General features: G+C 40.6%; 9 non-coding genes across 9 annotated transcripts; all 9 read left to right on the forward strand.

Annotated features, from left to right (window-relative positions):
• Positions 1-168: 168 nt before the first annotated feature.
• Positions 169-242, forward strand: TRNAN-GUU (transfer RNA asparagine (anticodon GUU)). Its single transcript has one exon. It is a non-coding gene; the product is annotated as a tRNA-Asn (tRNA).
• A 2,232-nt stretch (positions 243-2,474) lies between these two features.
• Positions 2,475-2,548, forward strand: TRNAN-GUU (transfer RNA asparagine (anticodon GUU)). Its single transcript has one exon. It is a non-coding gene; the product is annotated as a tRNA-Asn (tRNA).
• A 2,224-nt stretch (positions 2,549-4,772) lies between these two features.
• TRNAN-GUU (transfer RNA asparagine (anticodon GUU)) lies at positions 4,773-4,846 on the forward strand. Its single transcript has one exon. It is a non-coding gene; the product is annotated as a tRNA-Asn (tRNA).
• A 2,224-nt stretch (positions 4,847-7,070) lies between these two features.
• Positions 7,071-7,144, forward strand: TRNAN-GUU (transfer RNA asparagine (anticodon GUU)). Its single transcript has one exon. It is a non-coding gene; the product is annotated as a tRNA-Asn (tRNA).
• Positions 7,145-9,368: 2,224 nt separating this feature from the next.
• On the forward strand, positions 9,369-9,442 carry TRNAN-GUU (transfer RNA asparagine (anticodon GUU)). Its single transcript has one exon. It is a non-coding gene; the product is annotated as a tRNA-Asn (tRNA).
• A 7,197-nt stretch (positions 9,443-16,639) lies between these two features.
• Positions 16,640-16,713, forward strand: TRNAN-GUU (transfer RNA asparagine (anticodon GUU)). Its single transcript has one exon. It is a non-coding gene; the product is annotated as a tRNA-Asn (tRNA).
• Positions 16,714-21,976: 5,263 nt separating this feature from the next.
• TRNAN-GUU (transfer RNA asparagine (anticodon GUU)) lies at positions 21,977-22,050 on the forward strand. Its single transcript has one exon. It is a non-coding gene; the product is annotated as a tRNA-Asn (tRNA).
• Positions 22,051-24,270: 2,220 nt separating this feature from the next.
• On the forward strand, positions 24,271-24,344 carry TRNAN-GUU (transfer RNA asparagine (anticodon GUU)). Its single transcript has one exon. It is a non-coding gene; the product is annotated as a tRNA-Asn (tRNA).
• Positions 24,345-27,322: 2,978 nt separating this feature from the next.
• On the forward strand, positions 27,323-27,396 carry TRNAN-GUU (transfer RNA asparagine (anticodon GUU)). The gene has a single exon. It is a non-coding gene; the product is annotated as a tRNA-Asn (tRNA).
• Positions 27,397-27,557: the final 161 nt, after the last annotated feature.

Below are 27,557 nucleotides of genomic sequence, written 5' to 3' on the forward strand. Positions count from 1 at the left end.
TAGAGTACTCCTGGGGTTCTGCAATTGTTTCTTTGTTTTTTTTTGCTTTCTTGTGTCATATTATTGTTGAAAATCATTAGAGGAAATGGTGTCTGACCATTGTTTAAGGTTCCGGTTAAAACTGGTGGGTGCGTCCGGCTGTTAGACGAAAGTTCGGCAGGCGTTTGTGTCTCTGTGGCGCAATCGGTTAGCGCGTTCGGCTGTTAACCGAAAGGTTGGTGGTTCGAGTCCACCCAGGGACGTTGGTTCCTTTTGCTTGGGTAGCATGCTACAGTTGAAGACGTTTTCACATTGGTGCTCAGCATCTCCATAAAGTAAAAGCACTGTTGCTGCCTAAGATTTGAATTCACAAGGCAAACTGGAGAAAAAACTTTCCGGTTGTGTTTCTGTCTACATGTCCAGAAAGAGCATAGCTGTCTGGTATTTGCCAGAAGGTTGAAAACATCTGATAGAATACACAAAACTTCCTTCGAGCCGGAATTGAACCAGCGACCTAAGGATTGCTAATTTAGATCTACAGTCCTCCGCTCTACCAGCTGAGCTATCGAAGGCTTGATTTAGCCATTGTTGAAAGTCTTCAAGGTTTGGACGTGTGTGCCACGAGCAGGTGGCAAAAACAATTCACTCGGCCAACTGAAAAAGGAATCCAAAGATTGTATTGGAGAATGCGGGCATCAGATCCCGCTACCTCTCGCATGCTAAGCGAGCGCTCTACCACTTGAGCTAATCCCCCATGCCCGACGAACGCCATTATCAGTTTCACGCCACACCATGTCACAGTTTACTTATAGTCAAATGTGCCATTGAGTGCTTTTTTTTTTTTTTTTTTTTTTTTTTTAAGTACAGATTCCTTTCTCCCATATTTGAAGAACATCTACGGAGTTCACAATGTGAATTATGGCCTACAAATAAAGTCGAGCAATTTTCTAGCAAACCATTTCTACGTATGTAGAGAACCAGACTGGGGGAGTAAAAAAAACTTACCTAGTTTGTAGAAAAAAGTTGTAATGCAGCACAATCCCAAGCAAAAAGATTGACCTTTTATGGTTTGGTTTGAATATAGAAAATGCTGAGAGGTCGCGAATCTCCTTCTGGTCCTTTGGCACGAGTTGTACTGGGATTTAGGATTTTGACTAGTGTTTTTGATCCGAGACACGTTTGCTGTTGACAGAAAAGTTCAGTTGATATGCAATGATGAAGTTTATAAATCACAACTATTTAGCAGAGGTTGGTTTCGATCCATCGACCGCTGGGTTTCACAATGTGAATTATGGCCTACAAATACAGTCGGGCAATTTTCTAGCAAACCATTTCTATGTATGTAGAGAACCAGACTGGGGGAGTAAAAAAAACTTACCTAGTTTGTAGAAAAAAGTTGTAATGCAGCACAATCCCAAGCAAAAAGATTGACCTTTTATGGTTTGGTTTGAATATAGAAAATGCTGAGAGGTCGCGAATCTCCTTCTGGTCCTTTGGCACGAGTTGTACTGGGATTTAGGATTTTGACTAGTGTTTTTGATCCGAGACACGTTTGCTGTTGACAGAAAAGTTCAGTTGATATGCAATGATGAAGTTTATAAAACACAACTATTTAGCAGAGGTTGGTTTCGATCCATCAACCGCTGGGTTTCACAATGTGAATTATGGCCTACAAATACAGTCGAGCAATTTTCTAGTAAACCATTTCTCTGTATATAGAGAACCAAACTGGGGGAATGAAAAAAAACTTACCTAGTTTGTAGAAAAAAGTTGTAATGCAGCACAATCCCAAGCGAAAAGATAGATCTTTTATGGTTTGGTTTGAATATAGAAAATGCTGAGAGGTCGCGAATCTCCTTCTGGTCCTTTGGCACGAGTTGTACTGGGATTTAGGATTTTGACTAGTGTTTTTGATCCGAGACACGTTTGCTGTTGACAGAAAAGTTCAGTTGATATGCAATGATGAAGTTTATAAAACACAACTATTTAGCAGAGGTTGGTTTCAATCCATTGACCGCTGGGTTTCACAATGTGAATTATGGTCTACAAATACAGTCGAGCAATTTTCTAGCAAACCATTTCTCTGTATATAGAGAACCAAAATGGGGAAGTGAAAAAAAACTTAGCTAGTTTGTAGAAAAAGATGCAATGCAGCACAATTTAGCAGAGGATGGTTTCGATCCATCGACCTCTGGGTTATGGGCCCAGCACGCTTCCGCTGCGCCACTCTGCTTGTGTTAACAGATGTACAGAGTAAAATTCTAATGACTGTTTGTGTTCATGTCGATGACATGTAAATTTTCAGCCATTACATATTTGTTGGCGACTAGAGTACTCCTGGGGTTCTGCAATTGTTTCTTTGTTTTTTTTTGCTTTCTTGTGTCATATTATTGTTGAAAATCATTAGAGGAAATGGTGTCTGACCATTGTTTAAGGTTCCGGTTAAAACTGGTGGGTGCGTCCGGCTGTTAGACGAAAGTTCGGCAGGCGTTTGTGTCTCTGTGGCGCAATCGGTTAGCGCGTTCGGCTGTTAACCGAAAGGTTGGTGGTTCGAGTCCACCCAGGGACGTTGGTTCCTTTTGCTTGGGTAGCATGCTACAGTTGAAGACGTTTTCACATTGGTGCTCAGCATCTCCATAAAGTAAAAGCACTGTTGCTGCCTAAGATTTGAATTCACAAGGCAAACTGGAGAAAAAACTTTCCGGTTGTGTTTCTGTCTACATGTCCAGAAAGAGCATAGCTGTCTGGTATTTGCCAGAAGGTTGAAAACATCTGATAGAATACACAAAACTTCCTTCGAGCCGGAATTGAACCAGCGACCTAAGGATTGCTAATTTAGATCTACAGTCCTCCGCTCTACCAGCTGAGCTATCGAAGGCTTGATTTAGCCATTGTTGAAAGTCTTCAAGGTTTGGACGTGTGTGCCACGAGCAGGTGGCATAAACAATTCACTCGGCCAACTGAAAAAGGAATCCAAAGATTGTATTGGAGAATGCGGGCATCGATCCCGCTACCTCTCGCATGCTAAGCGAGCGCTCTACCACTTGAGCTAATCCCCCATGCCCGACGAACGCCATTATCAGTTTCACGCCACACCATGTCACAGTTTACTTATAGTCAAATGTGCCATTGAGTGCTTTTTTTTTTTTTTTTTTTAAGTACAGATTCCTTTCTCCCATATTTGAAGAACATCTACGGAGTTCACAATGTGAATTATGGCCTACAAATACAGTCGGGCAATTTTCTAGCAAACCATTTCTATGTATGTAGAGAACCAGACTGGGGGAGTAAAAAAAACTTACCTAGTTTGTAGAAAAAAGTTGTAATGCAGCACAATCCCAAGCAAAAAGATTGACCTTTTATGGTTTGGTTTGAATATAGAAAATGCTGAGAGGTCGCGAATCTCCTTCTGGTCCTTTGGCACGAGTTGTACTGGGATTTAGGATTTTGACTAGTGTTTTTGATCCGAGACACGTTTGCTGTTGACAGAAAAGTTCAGTTGATATGCAATGATGAAGTTTATAAATCACAACTATTTAGCAGAGGTTGGTTTCGATCCATCGACCGCTGGGTTTCACAATGTGAATTATGGCCTACAAATACAGTCGGGCAATTTTCTAGCAAACCATTTCTATGTATGTAGAGAACCAGACTGGGGGAGTAAAAAAAACTTACCTAGTTTGTAGAAAAAAGTTGTAATGCAGCACAATCCCAAGCAAAAAGATTGACCTTTTATGGTTTGGTTTGAATATAGAAAATGCTGAGAGGTCGCGAATCTCCTTCTGGTCCTTTGGCACGAGTTGTACTGGGATTTAGGATTTTGACTAGTGTTTTTGATCCGAGACACGTTTGCTGTTGACAGAAAAGTTCAGTTGATATGCAATGATGAAGTTTATAAAACACAACTATTTAGCAGAGGTTGGTTTCGATCCATCGACCGCTGGGTTTCACAATGTGAATTATGGCCTACAAATACAGTCGAGCAATTTTCTAGTAAACCATTTCTCTGTATATAGAGAACCAAACTGGGGGAATGAAAAAAAACTTACCTAGTTTGTAGAAAAAAGTTGTAATGCAGCACAATCCCAAGCGAAAAGATTGATCTTTTATGGTTTGGTTTGAATATAGAAAATGCTGAGAGGTCGCGAATCTCCTTCTGGTCCTTTGGCACGAGTTGTACTGGGATTTAGGATTTTGACTAGTGTTTTTGATCCGAGACACGTTTGCTGTTGACAGAAAAGTTCAGTTGATATGCAATGATGAAGTTTATAAAACACAACTATTTAGAAGAGGTTGTTTTCAATCCATTGACCGCTGGGTTTCACAATGTGAATTATGGCCTACAAATACAGTCGTGCAATTTTCTAGTAAACCATTTCTCTGTATATAGAGAACCAAACTGGGGGAATGAAAAAAAACTTACCTAGTTTGTAGAAAAAAGTTGTAATGCAGCACAATTTAGCAGAGGATGGTTTTGATCCATCGACCTCTGGGTTATGGGCCCAGCACGCTTCCGCTGCGCCACTTTGCTTGTGTTAACAGATGTACAGAGTAAAATTCTAATGACTGTTTGTGTTCATGTCGATGACATGTAAATTTTCAGCCATTACATATTTGTTGGCGACTAGAGTACTCCTGGGGTTCTGCAATTGTTTCTTTGTTTTTTTTTGCTTTCTTGTGTCATATTATTGTTGAAAATCATTAGAGGAAATGGTGTCTGACCATTGTTTAAGGTTCCGGTTAAAACTGGTGGGTGCGTCCGGCTGTTAGACGAAAGTTCGGCAGGCGTTTGTGTCTCTGTGGCGCAATCGGTTAGCGCGTTCGGCTGTTAACCGAAAGGTTGGTGGTTCGAGTCCACCCAGGGACGTTGGTTCCTTTTGCTTGGGTAGCATGCTACAGTTGAAGACGTTTTCACATTGGTGCTCAGCATCTCCATAAAGTAAAAGCACTGTTGCTGCCTAAGATTTGAATTCACAAGGCAAACTGGAGAAAAAACTTTCCGGTTGTGTTTCTGTCTACATGTCCAGAAAGAGCATAGCTGTCTGGTATTTGCCAGAAGGTTGAAAACATCTGATAGAATACACAAAACTTCCTTCGAGCCGGAATTGAACCAGCGACCTAAGGATTGCTAATTTAGATCTACAGTCCTCCGCTCTACCAGCTGAGCTATCGAAGGCTTGATTTAGCCATTGTTGAAAGTCTTCAAGGTTTGGACGTGTGTGCCACGAGCAGGTGGCATAAACAATTCACTCGGCCAACTGAAAAAGGAATCCAAAGATTGTATTGGAGAATGCGGGCATCGATCCCGCTACCTCTCGCATGCTAAGCGAGCGCTCTACCACTTGAGCTAATCCCCCATGCCCGACGAACGCCATTATCAGTTTCACGCCACACCATGTCACAGTTTACTTATAGTCAAATGTGCCATTGAGTGCTTTTTTTTTTTTTTTTTTTAAGTACAGATTCCTTTCTCCCATATTTGAAGAACATCTACGGAGTTCACAATGTGAATTATGGCCTACAAATACAGTCGGGCAATTTTCTAGCAAACCATTTCTATGTATGTAGAGAACCAGACTGGGGGAGTAAAAAAAACTTACCTAGTTTGTAGAAAAAAGTTGTAATGCAGCACAATCCCAAGCAAAAAGATTGACCTTTTATGGTTTGGTTTGAATATAGAAAATGCTGAGAGGTCGCGAATCTCCTTCTGGTCCTTTGGCACGAGTTGTACTGGGATTTAGGATTTTGACTAGTGTTTTTGATCCGAGACACGTTTGCTGTTGACAGAAAAGTTCAGTTGATATGCAATGATGAAGTTTATAAATCACAACTATTTAGCAGAGGTTGGTTTCGATCCATCGACCGCTGGGTTTCACAATGTGAATTATGGCCTACAAATACAGTCGGGCAATTTTCTAGCAAACCATTTCTATGTATGTAGAGAACCAGACTGGGGGAGTAAAAAAAACTTACCTAGTTTGTAGAAAAAAGTTGTAATGCAGCACAATCCCAAGCAAAAAGATTGACCTTTTATGGTTTGGTTTGAATATAGAAAATGCTGAGAGGTCGCGAATCTCCTTCTGGTCCTTTGGCACGAGTTGTACTGGGATTTAGGATTTTGACTAGTGTTTTTGATCCGAGACACGTTTGCTGTTGACAGAAAAGTTCAGTTGATATGCAATGATGAAGTTTATAAAACACAACTATTTAGCAGAGGTTGGTTTCGATCCATCGACCGCTGGGTTTCACAATGTGAATTATGGCCTACAAATACAGTCGAGCAATTTTCTAGTAAACCATTTCTCTGTATATAGAGAACCAAACTGGGGGAATGAAAAAAAACTTACCTAGTTTGTAGAAAAAAGTTGTAATGCAGCACAATCCCAAGCGAAAAGATTGATCTTTTATGGTTTGGTTTGAATATAGAAAATGCTGAGAGGTCGCGAATCTCCTTCTGGTCCTTTGGCACGAGTTGTACTGGGATTTAGGATTTTGACTAGTGTTTTTGATCCGAGACACGTTTGCTGTTGACAGAAAAGTTCAGTTGATATGCAATGATGAAGTTTATAAAACACAACTATTTAGAAGAGGTTGTTTTCAATCCATTGACCGCTGGGTTTCACAATGTGAATTATGGCCTACAAATACAGTCGTGCAATTTTCTAGTAAACCATTTCTCTGTATATAGAGAACCAAACTGGGGGAATGAAAAAAAACTTACCTAGTTTGTAGAAAAAAGTTGTAATGCAGCACAATTTAGCAGAGGATGGTTTTGATCCATCGACCTCTGGGTTATGGGCCCAGCACGCTTCCGCTGCGCCACTTTGCTTGTGTTAACAGATGTACAGAGTAAAATTCTAATGACTGTTTGTGTTCATGTCGATGACATGTAAATTTTCAGCCATTACATATTTGTTGGCGACTAGAGTACTCCTGGGGTTCTGCAATTGTTTCTTTGTTTTTTTTTGCTTTCTTGTGTCATATTATTGTTGAAAATCATTAGAGGAAATGGTGTCTGACCATTGTTTAAGGTTCCGGTTAAAACTGGTGGGTGCGTCCGGCTGTTAGACGAAAGTTCGGCAGGCGTTTGTGTCTCTGTGGCGCAATCGGTTAGCGCGTTCGGCTGTTAACCGAAAGGTTGGTGGTTCGAGTCCACCCAGGGACGTTGGTTCCTTTTGCTTGGGTAGCATGCTACAGTTGAAGACGTTTTCACATTGGTGCTCAGCATCTCCATAAAGTAAAAGCACTGTTGCTGCCTAAGATTTGAATTCACAAGGCAAACTGGAGAAAAAACTTTCCGGTTGTGTTTCTGTCTACATGTCCAGAAAGAGCATAGCTGTCTGGTATTTGCCAGAAGGTTGAAAACATCTGATAGAATACACAAAACTTCCTTCGAGCCGGAATTGAACCAGCGACCTAAGGATTGCTAATTTAGATCTACAGTCCTCCGCTCTACCAGCTGAGCTATCGAAGGCTTGATTTAGCCATTGTTGAAAGTCTTCAAGGTTTGGACGTGTGTGCCACGAGCAGGTGGCATAAACAATTCACTCGGCCAACTGAAAAAGGAATCCAAAGATTGTATTGGAGAATGCGGGCATCGATCCCGCTACCTCTCGCATGCTAAGCGAGCGCTCTACCACTTGAGCTAATCCCCCATGCCCGAAGAACGCCATTATCAGTTTCACGCCACACCATGTCACAGTTTACTTATAGTCAAATGTGCCATTGAGTGCTTTTTTTTTTTTTTTTTTTAAGTACAGATTCCTTTCTCCCATATTTGAAGAACATCTACGGAGTTCACAATGTGAATTATGGCCTACAAATACAGTCGGGCAATTTTCTAGCAAACCATTTCTATGTATGTAGAGAACCAGACTGGGGGAGTAAAAAAAACTTACCTAGTTTGTAGAAAAAAGTTGTAATGCAGCACAATCCCAAGCAAAAAGATTGACCTTTTATGGTTTGGTTTGAATATAGAAAATGCTGAGAGGTCGCGAATCTCCTTCTGGTCCTTTGGCACGAGTTGTACTGGGATTTAGGATTTTGACTAGTGTTTTTGATCCGAGACACGTTTGCTGTTGACAGAAAAGTTCAGTTGATATGCAATGATGAAGTTTATAAATCACAACTATTTAGCAGAGGTTGGTTTCGATCCATCGACCGCTGGGTTTCACAATGTGAATTATGGCCTACAAATACAGTCGGGCAATTTTCTAGCAAACCATTTCTATGTATGTAGAGAACCAGACTGGGGGAGTAAAAAAAACTTACCTAGTTTGTAGAAAAAAGTTGTAATGCAGCACAATCCCAAGCAAAAAGATTGACCTTTTATGGTTTGGTTTGAATATAGAAAATGCTGAGAGGTCGCGAATCTCCTTCTGGTCCTTTGGCACGAGTTGTACTGGGATTTAGGATTTTGACTAGTGTTTTTGATCCGAGACACGTTTGCTGTTGACAGAAAAGTTCAGTTGATATGCAATGATGAAGTTTATAAAACACAACTATTTAGCAGAGGTTGGTTTCGATCCATCGACCGCTGGGTTTCACAATGTGAATTATGGCCTACAAATACAGTCGAGCAATTTTCTAGTAAACCATTTCTCTGTATATAGAGAACCAAACTGGGGGAATGAAAAAAAACTTACCTAGTTTGTAGAAAAAAGTTGTAATGCAGCACAATCCCAAGCGAAAAGATTGATCTTTTATGGTTTGGTTTGAATATAGAAAATGCTGAGAGGTCGCGAATCTCCTTCTGGTCCTTTGGCACGAGTTGTACTGGGATTTAGGATTTTGACTAGTGTTTTTGATCCGAGACACGTTTGCTGTTGACAGAAAAGTTCAGTTGATATGCAATGATGAAGTTTATAAAACACAACTATTTAGAAGAGGTTGTTTTCAATCCATTGACCGCTGGGTTTCACAATGTGAATTATGGCCTACAAATACAGTCGTGCAATTTTCTAGTAAACCATTTCTCTGTATATAGAGAACCAAACTGGGGGAATGAAAAAAAACTTACCTAGTTTGTAGAAAAAAGTTGTAATGCAGCACAATTTAGCAGAGGATGGTTTTGATCCATCGACCTCTGGGTTATGGGCCCAGCACGCTTCCGCTGCGCCACTTTGCTTGTGTTAACAGATGTACAGAGTAAAATTCTAATGACTGTTTGTGTTCATGTCGATGACATGTAAATTTTCAGCCATTACATATTTGTTGGCGACTAGAGTACTCCTGGGGTTCTGCAATTGTTTCTTTGTTTTTTTTTGCTTTCTTGTGTCATATTATTGTTGAAAATCATTAGAGGAAATGGTGTCTGACCATTGTTTAAGGTTCCGGTTAAAACTGGTGGGTGCGTCCGGCTGTTAGACGAAAGTTCGGAATGCGTTTGTGTCTCTGTGGCGCAATCGGTTAGCGCGTTCGGCTGTTAACCGAAAGGTTGGTGGTTCGAGTCCACCCAGGGACGTTGGTTCCTTTTGCTTGGGTAGCATGCTACAGTTGAAGACGTTTTCACATTGGTGCTCAGCATCTCCATAAAGTAAAAGCACTGTTGCTGCCTAAGATTTGAATTCACAAGGCAAACTGGAGAAAAAACTTTCCGGTTGTGTTTCTGTCTACATGTCCAGAAAGAGCATAGCTGTCTGGTATTTGCCAGAAGGTTGAAAACATCTGATAGAATACACAAAACTTCCTTCGAGCCGGAATTGAACCAGCGACCTAAGGATTGCTAATTTAGATCTACAGTCCTCCGCTCTACCAGCTGAGCTATCGAAGGCTTGATTTAGCCATTGTTGAAAGTCTTCAAGGTTTGGACGTGTGTGCCACGAGCAGGTGGCAAAAACAATTCACTCGGCCAACTGAAAAAGGAATCCAAAGATTGTATTGGAGAATGCGGGCATCGATCCCGCTACCTCTCGCATGCTAAGCGAGCGCTCTACCACTTGAGCTAATCCCCCATGCCCGACGAACGCCATTATCAGTTTCACGCCACACCATGTCACAGTTTACTTATAGTCAAATGTGCCATTGAGTGCTTTTTTTTTTTTTTTTTTTTTTTTTTTTAAGTACAGATTCCTTTCTCCCATATTTGAAGAACATCTACGGAGTTCACAATGTGAATTATGGCCTACAAATACAGTCGGGCAATTTTCTAGCAAACCATTTCTATGTATGTAGAGAACCAGACTGGGGGAGTAAAAAAAACTTACCTAGTTTGTAGAAAAAAGTTGTAATGCAGCACAATCCCAAGCAAAAAGATTGACCTTTTATGGTTTGGTTTGAATATAGAAAATGCTGAGAGGTCGCGAATCTCCTTCTGGTCCTTTGGCACGAGTTGTACTGGGATTTAGGATTTTGACTAGTGTTTTTGATCCGAGACACGTTTGCTGTTGACAGAAAAGTTCAGTTGATATGCAATGATGAAGTTTATAAATCACAACTATTTAGCAGAGGTTGGTTTCGATCCATCGACCGCTGGGTTTCACAATGTGAATTATGGCCTACAAATACAGTCGGGCAATTTTCTAGCAAACCATTTCTCTGTATATAGAGAACCAAAATGGGGAAGTGAAAAAAAACTTAGCTAGTTTGTAGAAAAAGATGCAATGCAGCACAATTTAGCAGAGGATGGTTTCGATCCATCGACCTCTGGGTTATGGGCCCAGCACGCTTCCGCTGCGCCACTCTGCTTGTGTTAACAGATGTACAGAGTAAAATTCTAATGACTGTTTGTGTTCAGGTCGATGACATGTAAATTTTCAGCCATTACATATTTGTTGGCGACTAGAGTACTCCTGGGGTTCTGCAATTGTTTCTTTGTTTTTTTTTGCTTTCTTGTGTCATATTATTGTTGAAAATCATTAGAGGAAATGGTGTCTGACCATTGTTTAAGGTTCCGGTTAAAACTGGTGGGTGCGTCCGGCTGTTAGACGAAAGTTCGGCAGGCGGTTGTGTCTCTGTGGCGCAATCGGTTAGCGCGTTCGGCTGTTAACCGAAAGGTTGGTGGTTCGAGTCCACCCAGGGATGTTGGTTCCTTTTGCTTGGGTAGCATGCTACAGTTGAAGACGTTTTCACATTGGTGCTCAGCATCTCCATAAAGTAAAAGCACTGTTGCTGCCTAAGATTTGAATTCACAAGGCAAACTGGAGAAAAAACTTTCCGGTTGTGTTTCTGTCTACATGTCCAGAAAGAGCATAGCTGTCTGGTATTTGCCAGAAGGTTGAAAACATCTGATAGAATACACAAAACTTCCTTCGAGCCGGAATTGAACCAGCGACCTAAGGATTGCTAATTTAGATCTACAGTCCTCCGCTCTACCAGCTGAGCTATCGAAGGCTTGATTTAGCCATTGTTGAAAGTCTTCAAGGTTTGGACGTGTGTGCCACGAGCAGGTGGCAAAAACAATTCACTCGGCCAACTGAAAAAGGAATCCAAAGATTGTATTGGAGAATGCGGGCATCGATCCCGCTACCTCTCGCATGCTAAGCGAGCGCTCTACCACTTGAGCTAATCCCCCATGCCCGACGAACGCCATTATCAGTTTCACGCCACACCATGTCACAGTTTACTTATAGTCAAATGTGCCATTGAGTGCTTTTTTTTTTTTTTTTTTTAAGTACAGATTCCTTTCTCCCATATTTGAAGAACATCTACGGAGTTCACAATGTGAATTATGGCCTACAAATACAGTCGGGCAATTTTCTAGCAAACCATTTCTATGTATGTAGAGAACCAGACTGGGGGAGTAAAAAAAACTTACCTAGTTTGTAGAAAAAAGTTGTAATGCAGCACAATCCCAAGCAAAAAGATTGACCTTTTATGGTTTGGTTTGAATATAGAAAATGCTGAGAGGTCGCGAATCTCCTTCTGGTCCTTTGGCACGAGTTGTACTGGGATTTAGGATTTTGACTAGTGTTTTTGATCCGAGACACGTTTGCTGTTGACAGAAAAGTTCAGTTGATATGCAATGATGAAGTTTATAAATCACAACTATTTAGCAGAGGTTGGTTTCGATCCATCGACCGCTGGGTTTCACAATGTGAATTATGGCCTACAAATACAGTCGGGCAATTTTCTAGCAAACCATTTCTATGTATGTAGAGAACCAGACTGGGGGAGTAAAAAAAACTTACCTAGTTTGTAGAAAAAAGTTGTAATGCAGCACAATCCCAAGCAAAAAGATTGACCTTTTATGGTTTGGTTTGAATATAGAAAATGCTGAGAGGTCGCGAATCTCCTTCTGGTCCTTTGGCACGAGTTGTACTGGGATTTAGGATTTTGACTAGTGTTTTTGATCCGAGACACGTTTGCTGTTGACAGAAAAGTTCAGTTGATATGCAATGATGAAGTTTATAAAACACAACTATTTAGCAGAGGTTGGTTTCGATCCATCGACCGCTGGGTTTCACAATGTGAATTATGGCCTACAAATACAGTCGAGCAATTTTCTAGTAAACCATTTCTCTGTATATAGAGAACCAAACTGGGGGAATGAAAAAAAACTTACCTAGTTTGTAGAAAAAAGTTGTAATGCAGCACAATCCCAAGCGAAAAGATTGATCTTTTATGGTTTGGTTTGAATATAGAAAATGCTGAGAGGTCGCGAATCTCCTTCTGGTCCTTTGGCACGAGTTGTACTGGGATTTAGGATTTTGACTAGTCTTTTTGATCCGAGACACGTTTGCTGTTGACAGAAAAGTTCAGTTGATATGCAATGATGAAGTTTATAAATCACAACTATTTAGCAGAGGTTGGTTTCGATCCATCGACCGCTGGGTTTCACAATGTGAATTATGGCCTACAAATACAGTCGGGCAATTTTCTAGCAAACCATTTCTATGTATGTAGAGAACCAGACTGGGGGAGTAAAAAAAACTTACCTAGTTTGTAGAAAAAAGTTGTAATGCAGCACAATCCCAAGCAAAAAGATTGACCTTTTATGGTTTGGTTTGAATATAGAAAATGCTGAGAGGTCGCGAATCTCCTTCTGGTCCTTTGGCACGAGTTGTACTGGGATTTAGGATTTTGACTAGTGTTTTTGATCCGAGACACGTTTGCTGTTGACAGAAAAGTTCAGTTGATATGCAATGATGAAGTTTATAAAACACAACTATTTAGCAGAGGTTGGTTTCGATCCATCGACCGCTGGGTTTCACAATGTGAATTATGGCCTACAAATACAGTCGAGCAATTTTCTAGTAAACCATTTCTCTGTATATAGAGAACCAAACTGGGGGAATGAAAAAAAACTTACCTAGTTTGTAGAAAAAAGTTGTAATGCAGCACAATCCCAAGCGAAAAGATTGATCTTTTATGGTTTGGTTTGAATATAGAAAATGCTGAGAGGTCGCGAATCTCCTTCTGGTCCTTTGGCACGAGTTGTACTGGGATTTAGGATTTTGACTAGTGTTTTTGATCCGAGACACGTTTGCTGTTGACAGAAAAGTTCAGTTGATATGCAATGATGAAGTTTATAAAACACAACTATTTAGAAGAGGTTGTTTTCAATCCATTGACCGCTGGGTTTCACAATGTGAATTATGGCCTACAAATACAGTCGTGCAATTTTCTAGTAAACCATTTCTCTGTATATAGAGAACCAAACTGGGGGAATGAAAAAAAACTTACCTAGTTTGTAGAAAAAAGTTGTAATGCAGCACAATTTAGCAGAGGATGGTTTTGATCCATCGACCTCTGGGTTATGGGCCCAGCACGCTTCCGCTGCGCCACTCTGCTTGTGTTAACAGATGTACAGAGTAAAATTCTAATGACTGTTTGTGTTCATGTCGATGACATGTAAATTTTCAGCCATTACATATTTGTTGGCGACTAGAGTACTCCTGGGGTTCTGCAATTGTTTCTTTGTTTTTTTTTGCTTTCTTGTGTCATATTATTGTTTAAAATCATTAGAGGAAATGGTGTCTGACCATTGTTTAAGGTTCCGGTTAAAACTGGTGGGTGCGTCCGGCTGTTAGACGAAAGTTCGGCAGGCGTTTGTGTCTCTGTGGCGCAATCGGTTAGCGCGTTTGGCTGTTAACCGAAAGGTTGGTGGTTCGAGTCCACCCAGGGACGTTGGTTCCTTTTGCTTGGGTAGCATGCTACAGTTGAAGACGTTTTCACATTGGTGCTCAGCATCTCCATAAAGTAAAAGCACTGTTGCTGCCTAAGATTTGAATTCACAAGGCAAACTGGAGAAAAAACTTTCCGGTTGTGTTTCTGTCTACATGTCCAGAAAGAGCATAGCTGTCTGGTATTTGCCAGAAGGTTGAAAACATCTGATAGAATACACAAAACTTCCTTCGAGCCGGAATTGAACCAGCGACCTAAGGATTGCTAATTTAGATCTACAGTCCTCCGCTCTACCAGCTGAGCTATCGAAGGCTTGATTTAGCCATTGTTGAAAGTCTTCAAGGTTTGGACGTGTGTGCCACGAGCAGGTGGCAAAAACAATTCACTCGGCCAACTGAAAAAGGAATCCAAAGATTGTATTGGAGAATGCGGGCATCGATCCCGCTACCTCTCGCATGCTAAGCGAGCGCTCTACCACTTGAGCTAATCCCCCATGCCCGACGAACGCCATTATCAGTTTCACGCCACACCATGTCACAGTTTACTTATAGTCAAATGTGCCATTGAGTGCTTTTTTTTTTTTTTTTAAGTACAGATTCCTTTCTCCCATATTTGAAGAACATCTACGGAGTTCACAATGTGAATTATGGCCTACAAATACAGTCGGGCAATTTTATAGCAAACCATTTCTATGTATGTAGAGAACCAGACTGGGGGAGTAAAAAAAACTTACCTAGTTTGTAGAAAAAAGTTGTAATGCAGCACAATCCCAAGCAAAAAGATTGACCTTTTATGGTTTGGTTTGAATATAGAAAATGCTGAGAGGTCGCGAATCTCCTTCTGGTCCTTTGGCACGAGTTGTACTGGGATTTAGGATTTTGACTAGTGTTTTTGATCCGAGACACGTTTGCTGTTGACAGAAAAGTTCAGTTGATATGCAATGATGAAGTTTATAAATCACAACTATTTAGCAGAGGTTGGTTTCGATCCATCGACCGCTGGGTTTCACAATGTGAAATATGGCCTACAAATACAGTCGGGCAATTTTATAGCAAACCATTTCTATGTATGTAGAGAACCAGACTGGGGGAGTAAAAAAAACTTACCTAGTTTGTAGAAAAAAGTTGTAATGCAGCACAATCCCAAGCAAAAAGATTGACCTTTTATGGTTTGGTTTGAATATAGAAAATGCTGAGAGGTCGCGAATCTCCTTCTGGTCCTTTGGCACGAGTTGTACTGGGATTTAGGATTTTGACTAGTGTTTTTGATCCGAGACACGTTTGCTGTTGACAGAAAAGTTCAGTTGATATGCAATGATGAAGTTTATAAATCACAACTATTTAGCAGAGGTTGGTTTCGATCCATCGACCGCTGGGTTTCACAATGTGAAATATGGCCTACAACTACAGTCGGGCAATTTTCTAGCAAACCATTTCTATGTATGTAGAGAACCAGACTGGGGGAGTAAAAAAAACTTACCTAGTTTGTAGAAAAAAGTTGTAATGCAGCACAATCCCAAGCAAAAAGATTGACCTTTTATGGTTTGGTTTGAATATAGAAAATGCTGAGAGGTCGCGAATCTCCTTCTGGTCCTTTGGCACGAGTTGTACTGGGATTTAGGATTTTGACTAGTGTTTTTGATCCGAGACACGTTTGCTGTTGACAGAAAAGTTCAGTTGATATGCAATGATGAAGTTTATAAAACACAACTATTTAGCAGAGGTTGGTTTCGATCCATCGACCGCTGGGTTTCACAATGTGAATTATGGCCTACAAATACAGTCGAGCAATTTTCTAGTAAACCATTTCTCTGTATATAGAGAACCAAACTGGGGGAATGAAAAAAAACTTACCTAGTTTGTAGAAAAAAGTTGTAATGCAGCACAATCCCAAGCGAAAAGATTGATCTTTTATGGTTTGGTTTGAATATAGAAAATGCTGAGAGGTCGCGAATCTCCTTCTGGTCCTTTGGCACGAGTTGTACTGGGATTTAGGATTTTGACTAGTGTTTTTGATCCGAGACACGTTTGCTGTTGACAGAAAAGTTCAGTTGATATGCAATGATGAAGTTTATAAAACACAACTATTTAGCAGAGGTTGGTTTCAATCCATTGACCGCTGGGTTTCACAATGTGAATTATGGTCTACAAATACAGTCGAGCAATTTTCTAGCAAACCATTTCTCTGTATATAGAGAACCAAAATGGGGAAGTGAAAAAAAACTTAGCTAGTTTGTAGAAAAAGATGCAATGCAGCACAATTTAGCAGAGGATGGTTTTGATCCATCGACCTCTGGGTTATGGGCCCAGCACGCTTCCGCTGCGCCACTCTGCTTGTGTTAACAGATGTACAGAGTAAAATTCTAATGACTGTTTGTGTTCATGTCGATGACATGTAAATTTTCAGCCATTACATATTTGTTGGCGACTAGAGTACTCCTGGGGTTCTGCAATTGTTTCTTTGTTTTTTTTTGCTTTCTTGTGTCATATTATTGTTGAAAATCATTAGAGGAAATGGTGTCTGACCATTGTTTAAGGTTCCGGTTAAAACTGGTGGGTGCGTCCGGCTGTTAGACGAAAGTTCGGCAGGCGTTTGTGTCTCTGTGGCGCAATCGGTTAGCGCGTTCGGCTGTTAACCGAAAGGTTGGTGGTTCGAGTCCACCCAGGGACGTTGGTTCCTTTTGCTTGGGTAGCATGCTACAGTTGAAGACGTTTTCACATTGGTGCTCAGCATCTCCATAAAGTAAAAGCACTGTTGCTGCCTAAGATTTGAATTCACAAGGCAAACTGGAGAAAAAACTTTCCGGTTGTTTCTGTCTACATGTCCAGAAAGAGCATAGCTGTCTGGTATTTGCCAGAAGGTTGAAAACATCTGATAGAATACACAAAACTTCCTTCGAGCCGGAATTGAACCAGCGACCTAAGGATTGCTAATTTAGATCTACAGTCCTCCGCTCTACCAGCTGAGCTATCGAAGGCTTGATTTAGCCATTGTTGAAAGTCTTCAAGGTTTGGACGTGTGTGCCACGAGCAGGTGGCAAAAACAATTCACTCGGCCAACTGAAAAAGGAATCCAAAGATTGTATTGGAGAATGCGGGCATCGATCCCGCTACCTCTCGCATGCTAAGCGAGCGCTCTACCACTTGAGCTAATCCCCCATGCCCGACGAACGCCATTATCAGTTTCACGCCACACCATGTCACAGTTTACTTATAGTCAAATGTGCCATTGAGTGCTTTTTTTTTTTTTTTTAAGTACAGATTCCTTTCTCCCATATTTGAAGAACATCTACGGAGTTCACAATGTGAATTATGGCCTACAAATACAGTCGGGCAATTTTCTAGCAAACCATTTCTATGTATGTAGAGAACCAGACTGGGGGAGTAAAAAAAACTTACCTAGTTTGTAGAAAAAAGTTGTAATGCAGCACAATCCCAAGCAAAAAGATTGACCTTTTATGGTTTGGTTTGAATATAGAAAATGCTGAGAGGTCGCGAATCTCCTTCTGGTCCTTTGGCACGAGTTGTACTGGGATTTAGGATTTTGACTAGTGTTTTTGATCCGAGACACGTTTGCTGTTGACAGAAAAGTTCAGTTGATATGCAATGATGAAGTTTATAAATCACAACTATTTAGCAGAGGTTGGTTTCGATCCATCGACCGCTGGGTTTCACAATGTGAATTATGGCCTACAAATACAGTCGGGCAATTTTCTAGCAAACCATTTCTATGTATGTAGAGAACCAGACTGGGGGAGTAAAAAAAACTTACCTAGTTTGTAGAAAAAAGTTGTAATGCAGCACAATCCCAAGCAAAAAGATTGACCTTTTATGGTTTGGTTTGAATATAGAAAATGCTGAGAGGTCGCGAATCTCCTTCTGGTCCTTTGGCACGAGTTGTACTGGGATTTAGGATTTTGACTAGTGTTTTTGATCCGAGACACGTTTGCTGTTGACAGAAAAGTTCAGTTGATATGCAATGATGAAGTTTATAAAACACAACTATTTAGCAGAGGTTGGTTTCGATCCATCGACCGCTGGGTTTCACAATGTGAATTATGGCCTACAAATACAGTCGAGCAATTTTCTAGTAAACCATTTCTCTGTATATAGAGAACCAAACTGGGGGAATGAAAAAAAACTTACCTAGTTTGTAGAAAAAAGTTGTAATGCAGCACAATCCCAAGCGAAAAGATTGATCTTTTATGGTTTGGTTTGAATATAGAAAATGCTGAGAGGTCGCGAATCTCCTTCTGGTCCTTTGGCACGAGTTGTACTGGGATTTAGGATTTTGACTAGTGTTTTTGATCCGAGACACGTTTGCTGTTGACAGAAAAGTTCAGTTGATATGCAATGATGAAGTTTATAAAACACAACTATTTAGCAGAGGTTGGTTTCAATCCATTGACCGCTGGGTTTCACAATGTGAATTATGGTCTACAAATACAGTCGAGCAATTTTCTAGCAAACCATTTCTCTGTATATAGAGAACCAAAATGGGGAAGTGAAAAAAAACTTAGCTAGTTTGTAGAAAAAGATGCAATGCAGCACAATTTAGCAGAGGATGGTTTCGATCCATCGACCTCTGGGTTATGGGCCCAGCACGCTTCCGCTGCGCCACTCTGCTTGTGTTAACAGATGTACAGAGTAAAATTCTAATGACTGTTTGTGTTCAGGTCGATGACATGTAAATTTTCAGCCATTACATATTTGTTGGCGACTAGAGTACTCCTGGGGTTCTGCAATTGTTTCTTTGTTTTTTTTTGCTTTCTTGTGTCATATTATTGTTGAAAATCATTAGAGGAAATGGTGTCTGACCATTGTTTAAGGTTCCGGTTAAAACTGGTGGGTGCGTCCGGCTGTTAGACGAAAGTTCGGCAGGCGTTTGTGTCTCTGTGGCGCAATCGGTTAGCGCGTTCGGCTGTTAACCGAAAGGTTGTTGGTTCGAGTCCACCCAGGGACGTTGGTTCCTTTTGCTTGGGTAGCATGCTACAGTTGAAGACGTTTTCACATTGGTGCTCAGCATCTCCATAAAGTAAAAGCACTGTTGCTGCCTAAGATTTGAATTCACAAGGCAAACTGGAGAAAAAACTTTCCGGTTGTGTTTCTGTCTACATGTCCAGAAAGAGCATAGCTGTCTGGTATTTGCCAGAAGGTTGAAAACATCTGATAGAATACACAAAACTTCCTTCGAGCCGGAATTGAACCAGCGACCTAAGGATTGCTAATTTAGATCTACAGTCCTCCGCTCTACCAGCTGAGCTATCGAAGGCTTGATTTAGCCATTGTTGAAAGTCTTCAAGGTTTGGACGTGTGTGCCACGAGCAGGTGGCAAAAACAATTCACTCGGCCAACTGAAAAAGGAATCCAAAGATTGTATTGGAGAATGCGGGCATCGATCGCGCTACCTCTCGCATGCTAAGCGAGCGCTCTACCACTTGAGCTAATCCCCCATGCCCGACGAACGCCATTATCAGTTTCACGCCACACCATGTCACAGTTTACTTATAGTCAAATGTGCCATTGAGTGCTTTTTTTTTTTTTTTTTTTAAGTACAGATTCCTTTCTCCCATATTTGAAGAACATCTACGGAGTTCACAATGTGAATTATGGCCTACAAATACAGTCGGGCAATTTTCTAGCAAACCATTTCTATGTATGTAGAGAACCAGACTGGGGGAGTAAAAAAAACTTACCTAGTTTGTAGAAAAAAGTTGTAATGCAGCACAATCCCAAGCAAAAAGATTGACCTTTTATGGTTTGGTTTGAATATAGAAAATGCTGAGAGGTCGCGAATCTCCTTCTGGTCCTTTGGCACGAGTTGTACTGGGATTTAGGATTTTGACTAGTGTTTTTGATCCGAGACACGTTTGCTGTTGACAGAAAAGTTCAGTTGATATGCAATGATGAAGTTTATAAATCACAACTATTTAGCAGAGGTTGGTTTCGATCCATCTACCGCTGGGTTTCACAATGTGAATTATGGCCTACAAATACAGTCGGGCAATTTTCTAGCAAACCATTTCTATGTATGTAGAGAACCAGACTGGGGGAGTAAAAAAAACTTACCTAGTTTGTAGAAAAAAGTTGTAATGCAGCACAATCCCAAGCAAAAAGATTGACCTTTTATGGTTTGGTTTGAATATAGAAAATGCTGAGAGGTCGCGAATCTCCTTCTGGTCCTTTGGCACGAGTTGTACTGGGATTTAGGATTTTGACTAGTGTTTTTGATCCGAGACACGTTTGCTGTTGACAGAAAAGTTCAGTTGATATGCAATGATGAAGTTTATAAAACACAACTATTTAGCAGAGGTTGGTTTCGATCCATCGACCGCTGGGTTTCACAATGTGAATTATGGCCTACAAATACAGTCGAGCAATTTTCTAGTAAACCATTTCTCTGTATATAGAGAACCAAACTGGGGGAATGAAAAAAAACTTACCTAGTTTGTAGAAAAAAGTTGTAATGCAGCACAATCCCAAGCAAAAAGATTGATCTTTTATGGTTTGGTTTGAATATAGAAAATGCTGAGAGGTCGCGAATCTCCTTCTGGTCCTTTGGCACGAGTTGTACTGGGATTTAGGATTTTGACTAGTGTTTTTGATCCGAGACACGTTTGCTGTTGACAGAAAAGTTCAGTTGATATGCAATGATGAAGTTTATAAATCACAACTATTTAGCAGAGGTTGGTTTCGATCCATCGACCGCTGGGTTTCACAATGTGAATTATGGCCTACAAATACAGTCGGGCAATTTTCTAGCAAACCATTTCTATGTATGTAGAGAACCAGACTGGGGGAGTAAAAAAAACTTACCTAGTTTGTAGAAAAAAGTTGTAATGCAGCACAATCCCAAGCAAAAAGATTGACCTTTTATGGTTTGGTTTGAATATAGAAAATGCTGAGAGGTCGCGAATCTCCTTCTGGTCCTTTGGCACGAGTTGTACTGGGATTTAGGATTTTGACTAGTGTTTTTGATCCGAGACACGTTTGCTGTTGACAGAAAAGTTCAGTTGATATGCAATGATGAAGTTTATAAAACACAACTATTTAGCAGAGGTTGGTTTCGATCCATCGACCGCTGGGTTTCACAATGTGAATTATGGCCTACAAATACAGTCGAGCAATTTTCTAGTAAACCATTTCTCTGTATATAGAGAACCAAACTGGGGGAATGAAAAAAAACTTACCTAGTTTGTAGAAAAAAGTTGTAATGCAGCACAATCCCAAGCGAAAAGATTGATCTTTTATGGTTTGGTTTGAATATAGAAAATGCTGAGAGGTCGCGAATCTCCTTCTGGTCCTTTGGCACGAGTTGTACTGGGATTTAGGATTTTGACTAGTGTTTTTGATCCGAGACACGTTTGCTGTTGACAGAAAAGTTCAGTTGATATGCAATGATGAAGTTTATAAAACACAACTATTTAGAAGAGGTTGGTTTCAATCCATTGACCGCTGGGTTTCACAATGTGAATTATGGCCTACAAATACAGTCGTGCAATTTTCTAGTAAACCATTTCTCTGTATATAGAGAACCAAACTGGGGGAATGAAAAAAAACTTACCTAGTTTGTAGAAAAAAGTTGTAATGCAGCACAATTTAGCAGAGGATGGTTTTGATCCATCGACCTCTGGGTTATGGGCCCAGCACGCTTCCGCTGCGCCACTCTGCTTGTGTTAACAGATGTACAGAGTAAAATTCTAATGACTGTTTGTGTTCATGTCGATGACATGTAAATTTTCAGCCATTACATATTTGTTAGCGACTAGAGTACTCCTGGGGTTCTGCAATTGTTTCTTTGTTTTTTTTTGCTTTCTTGTGTCATATTATTGTTGAAAATCATTAGAGGAAATGGTGTCTGACCATTGTTTAAGGTTCCGGTTAAAACTGGTGGGTGCGTCCGGCTGTTAGACGAAAGTTCGGCAGGCGTTTGTGTCTCTGTGGCGCAATCGGTTAGCGCGTTCGGCTGTTAACCGAAAGGTTGGTGGTTCGAGTCCACCCAGGGACGTTGGTTCCTTTTGCTTGGGTAGCATGCTACAGTTGAAGACGTTTTCACATTGGTGCTCAGCATCTCCATAAAGTAAAAGCACTGTTGCTGCCTAAGATTTGAATTCACAAGGCAAACTGGAGAAAAAACTTTCCGGTTGTGTTTCTGTCTACATGTCCAGAAAGAGCATAGCTGTCTGGTATTTGCCAGAAGGTTGAAAACATCTGATAGAATACACAAAACTTCCTTCGAGCCGGAATTGAACCAGCGACCTAAGGATTGCTAATTTAGATCTACAGTCCTCCGCTCTACCAGCTGAGCTATCGAAGGCTTGATTTAGCCATTGTTGAAAGTCTACAAGGTTTGGACGTGTGTGCCACGAGCAGGTGGCAAAAACAATTCACTCGGCCAACTGAAAAAGGAATCCAAAGATTGTATTGGAGAATGCGGGCATCGATCCCGCTACCTCTCGCATGCTAAGCGAGCGCTCTACCACTTGAGCTAATCCCCCATGCCCGACGAACGCCATTATCAGTTTCACGCCACACCATGTCACAGTTTACTTATAGTCAAATGTGCCATTGAGTGCTTTTTTTTTTTTTTTTAAGTACAGATTCCTTTCTCCCATATTTGAAGAACATCTACGGAGTTCACAATGTGAATTATGGCCTACAAATACAGTCGGGCAATTTTATAGCAAACCATTTCTATGTATGTAGAGAACCAGACTGGGGGAGTAAAAAAAACTTACCTAGTTTGTAGAAAAAAGTTGTAATGCAGCACAATCCCAAGCAAAAAGATTGACCTTTTATGGTTTGGTTTGAATATAGAAAATGCTGAGAGGTCGCGAATCTCCTTCTGGTCCTTTGGCACGAGTTGTACTGGGATTTAGGATTTTGACTAGTGTTTTTGATCCGAGACACGTTTGCTGTTGACAGAAAAGTTCAGTTGATATGCAATGATGAAGTTTATAAATCACAACTATTTAGCAGAGGTTGGTTTCGATCCATCGACCGCTGGGTTTCACAATGTGAAATATGGCCTACAACTACAGTCGGGCAATTTTCTAGCAAACCATTTCTATGTATGTAGAGAACCAGACTGGGGGAGTAAAAAAAACTTACCTAGTTTGTAGAAAAAAGTTGTAATGCAGCACAATCCCAAGCAAAAAGATTGACCTTTTATGGTTTGGTTTGAATATAGAAAATGCTGAGAGGTCGCGAATCTCCTTCTGGTCCTTTGGCACGAGTTGTACTGGGATTTAGGATTTTGACTAGTGTTTTTGATCCGAGACACGTTTGCTGTTGACAGAAAAGTTCAGTTGATATGCAATGATGAAGTTTATAAAACACAACTATTTAGCAGAGGTTGGTTTCGATCCATCGACCGCTGGGTTTCACAATGTGAATTATGGCCTACAAATACAGTCGAGCAATTTTCTAGTAAACCATTTCTCTGTATATAGAGAACCAAACTGGGGGAATGAAAAAAAACTTACCTAGTTTGTAGAAAAAAGTTGTAATGCAGCACAATCCCAAGCGAAAAGATTGATCTTTTATGGTTTGGTTTGAATATAGAAAATGCTGAGAGGTCGCGAATCTCCTTCTGGTCCTTTGGCACGAGTTGTACTGGGATTTAGGATTTTGACTAGTGTTTTTGATCCGAGACACGTTTGCTGTTGACAGAAAAGTTCAGTTGATATGCAATGATGAAGTTTATAAAACACAACTATTTAGCAGAGGTTGGTTTCAATCCATTGACCGCTGGGTTTCACAATGTGAATTATGGTCTACAAATACAGTCGAGCAATTTTCTAGCAAACCATTTCTCTGTATATAGAGAACCAAAATGGGGAAGTGAAAAAAAACTTAGCTAGTTTGTAGAAAAAGATGCAATGCAGCACAATTTAGCAGAGGATGGTTTTGATCCATCGACCTCTGGGTTATGGGCCCAGCACGCTTCCGCTGCGCCACTCTGCTTGTGTTAACAGATGTACAGAGTAAAATTCTAATGACTGTTTGTGTTCATGTCGATGACATGTAAATTTTCAGCCATTACATATTTGTTGGCGACTAGAGTACTCCTGGGGTTCTGCAATTGTTTCTTTGTTTTTTTTTGCTTTCTTGTGTCATATTATTGTTGAAAATCATTAGAGGAAATGGTGTCTGACCATTGTTTAAGGTTCCGGTTAAAACTGGTGGGTGCGTCCGGCTGTTAGACGAAAGTTCGGCAGGCGTTTGTGTCTCTGTGGCGCAATCGGTTAGCGCGTTCGGCTGTTAACCGAAAGGTTGGTGGTTCGAGTCCACCCAGGGACGTTGGTTCCTTTTGCTTGGGTAGCATGCTACAGTTGAAGACGTTTTCACATTGGTGCTCAGCATCTCCATAAAGTAAAAGCACTGTTGCTGCCTAAGATTTGAATTCACAAGGCAAACTGGAGAAAAAACTTTCCGGTTGTTTCTGTCTACATGTCCAGAAAGAGCATAGCTGTCTGGTATTTGCCAGAAGGTTGAAAACATCTGATAGAATACACAAAACTTCCTTCGAGCCGGAATTGAACCAGCGACCTAAGGATTGCTAATTTAGATCTACAGTCCTCCGCTCTACCAGCTGAGCTATCGAAGGCTTGATTTAGCCATTGTTGAAAGTCTTCAAGGTTTGGACGTGTGTGCCACGAGCAGGTGGCAAAAACAATTCACTCGGCCAACTGAAAAAGGAATCCAAAGATTGTATTGGAGAATGCGGGCATCGATCCCGCTACCTCTCGCATGCTAAGCGAGCGCTCTACCACTTGAGCTAATCCCCCATGCCCGACGAACGCCATTATCAGTTTCACGCCACACCATGTCACAGTTTACTTATAGTCAAATGTGCCATTGAGTGCTTTTTTTTTTTTTTTTTTTTTTTTTTTTAAGTACAGATTCCTTTCTCCCATATTTGAAGAACATCTACGGAGTTCACAATGTGAATTATGGCCTACAAATACAGTCGGGCAATTTTCTAGCAAACCATTTCTATGTATGTAGAGAACCAGACTGGGGGAGTAAAAAAAACTTACCTAGTTTGTAGAAAAAAGTTGTAATGCAGCACAATCCCAAGCAAAAAGATTGACCTTTTATGGTTTGGTTTGAATATAGAAAATGCTGAGAGGTCGCGAATCTCCTTCTGGTCCTTTGGCACGAGTTGTACTGGGATTTAGGATTTTGACTAGTGTTTTTGATCCGAGACACGTTTGCTGTTGACAGAAAAGTTCAGTTGATATGCAATGATGAAGTTTATAAATCACAACTATTTAGCAGAGGTTGGTTTCGATCCATCGACCGCTGGGTTTCACAATGTGAATTATGGCCTACAAATACAGTCGGGCAATTTTCTAGCAAACCATTTCTATGTATGTAGAGAACCAGACTGGGGGAGTAAAAAAAACTTACCTAGTTTGTAGAAAAAAGTTGTAATGCAGCACAATCCCAAGCAAAAAGATTGACCTTTTATGGTTTGGTTTGAATATAGAAAATGCTGAGAGGTCGCGAATCTCCTTCTGGTCCTTTGGCACGAGTTGTACTGGGATTTAGGATTTTGACTAGTGTTTTTGATCCGAGACACGTTTGCTGTTGACAGAAAAGTTCAGTTGATATGCAATGATGAAGTTTATAAAACACAACTATTTAGCAGAGGTTGGTTTCGATCCATCGACCGCTGGGTTTCACAATGTGAATTATGGCCTACAAATACAGTCGAGCAATTTTCTAGTAAACCATTTCTCTGTATATAGAGAACCAAACTGGGGGAATGAAAAAAAACTTACCTAGTTTGTAGAAAAAAGTTGTAATGCAGCACAATCCCAAGCAAAAAGATTGATCTTTTATGGTTTGGTTTGAATATAGAAAATGCTGAGAGGTCGCGAATCTCCTTCTGGTCCTTTGGCACGAGTTGTACTGGGATTTAGGATTTTGACTAGTGTTTTTGATCCGAGACACGTTTGCTGTTGACAGAAAAGTTCAGTTGATATGCAATGATGAAGTTTATAAATCACAACTATTTAGCAGAGGTTGGTTTCGATCCATCGACCGCTGGGTTTCACAATGTGAATTATGGCCTACAAATACAGTCGGGCAATTTTCTAGCAAACCATTTCTATGTATGTAGAGAACCAGACTGGGGGAGTAAAAAAAACTTACCTAGTTTGTAGAAAAAAGTTGTAATGCAGCACAATCCCAAGCAAAAAGATTGACCTTTTATGGTTTGGTTTGAATATAGAAAATGCTGAGAGGTCGCGAATCTCCTTCTGGTCCTTTGGCACGAGTTGTACTGGGATTTAGGATTTTGACTAGTGTTTTTGATCCGAGACACTTTTGCTGTTGACAGAAAAGTTCAGTTGATATGCAATGATGAAGTTTATAAAACACAACTATTTAGCAGAGGTTGGTTTCGATCCATCGACCGCTGGGTTTCACAATGTGAATTATGGCCTACAAATACAGTCGAGCAATTTTCTAGTAAACCATTTCTCTGTATATAGAGAACCAAACTGGGGGAATGAAAAAAAACTTACCTAGTTTGTAGAAAAAAGTTGTAATGCAGCACAATCCCAAGCGAAAAGATTGATCTTTTATGGTTTGGTTTGAATATAGAAAATGCTGAGAGGTCGCGAATCTCCTTCTGGTCCTTTGGCACGAGTTGTACTGGGATTTAGGATTTTGACTAGTGTTTTTGATCCGAGACACGTTTGCTGTTGACAGAAAAGTTCAGTTGATATGCAATGATGAAGTTTATAAAACACAACTATTTAGAAGAGGTTGGTTTCAATCCATTGACCGCTGGGTTTCACAATGTGAATTATGGCCTACAAATACAGTCGTGCAATTTTCTAGTAAACCATTTCTCTGTATATAGAGAACCAAACTGGGGGAATGAAAAAAAACTTACCTAGTTTGTAGAAAAAAGTTGTAATGCAGCACAATTTAGCAGAGGATGGTTTTGATCCATCGACCTCTGGGTTATGGGCCCAGCACGCTTCCGCTGCGCCACTCTGCTTGTGTTAACAGATGTACAGAGTAAAATTCTAATGACTGTTTGTGTTCATGTCGATGACATGTAAATTTTCAGCCATTACATATTTGTTAGCGACTAGAGTACTCCTGGGGTTCTGCAATTGTTTCTTTGTTTTTTTTTGCTTTCTTGTGTCATATTATTGTTGAAAATCATTAGAGGAAATGGTGTCTGACCATTGTTTAAGGTTCCGGTTAAAACTGGTGGGTGCGTCCGGCTGTTAGACGAAAGTTCGGCAGGCGTTTGTGTCTCTGTGGCGCAATCGGTTAGCGCGTTCGGCTGTTAACCGAAAGGTTGGTGGTTCGAGTCCACCCAGGGACGTTGGTTCCTTTTGCTTGGGTAGCATGCTACAGTTGAAGACGTTTTCACATTGGTGCTCAGCATCTCCATAAAGTAAAAGCACTGTTGCTGCCTAAGATTTGAATTCACAAGGCAAACTGGAGAAAAAACTTTCCGGTTGTGTTTCTGTCTACATGTCCAGA

Source organism: Dendrobates tinctorius, unplaced genomic scaffold, assembly GCF_039654945.1.
Source record: "Dendrobates tinctorius isolate UK_male_01 unplaced genomic scaffold, ASM3965494v1 ptg000251l, whole genome shotgun sequence".
NCBI classification, from domain to species: Eukaryota; Metazoa; Chordata; class Amphibia; order Anura; family Dendrobatidae; genus Dendrobates; species Dendrobates tinctorius.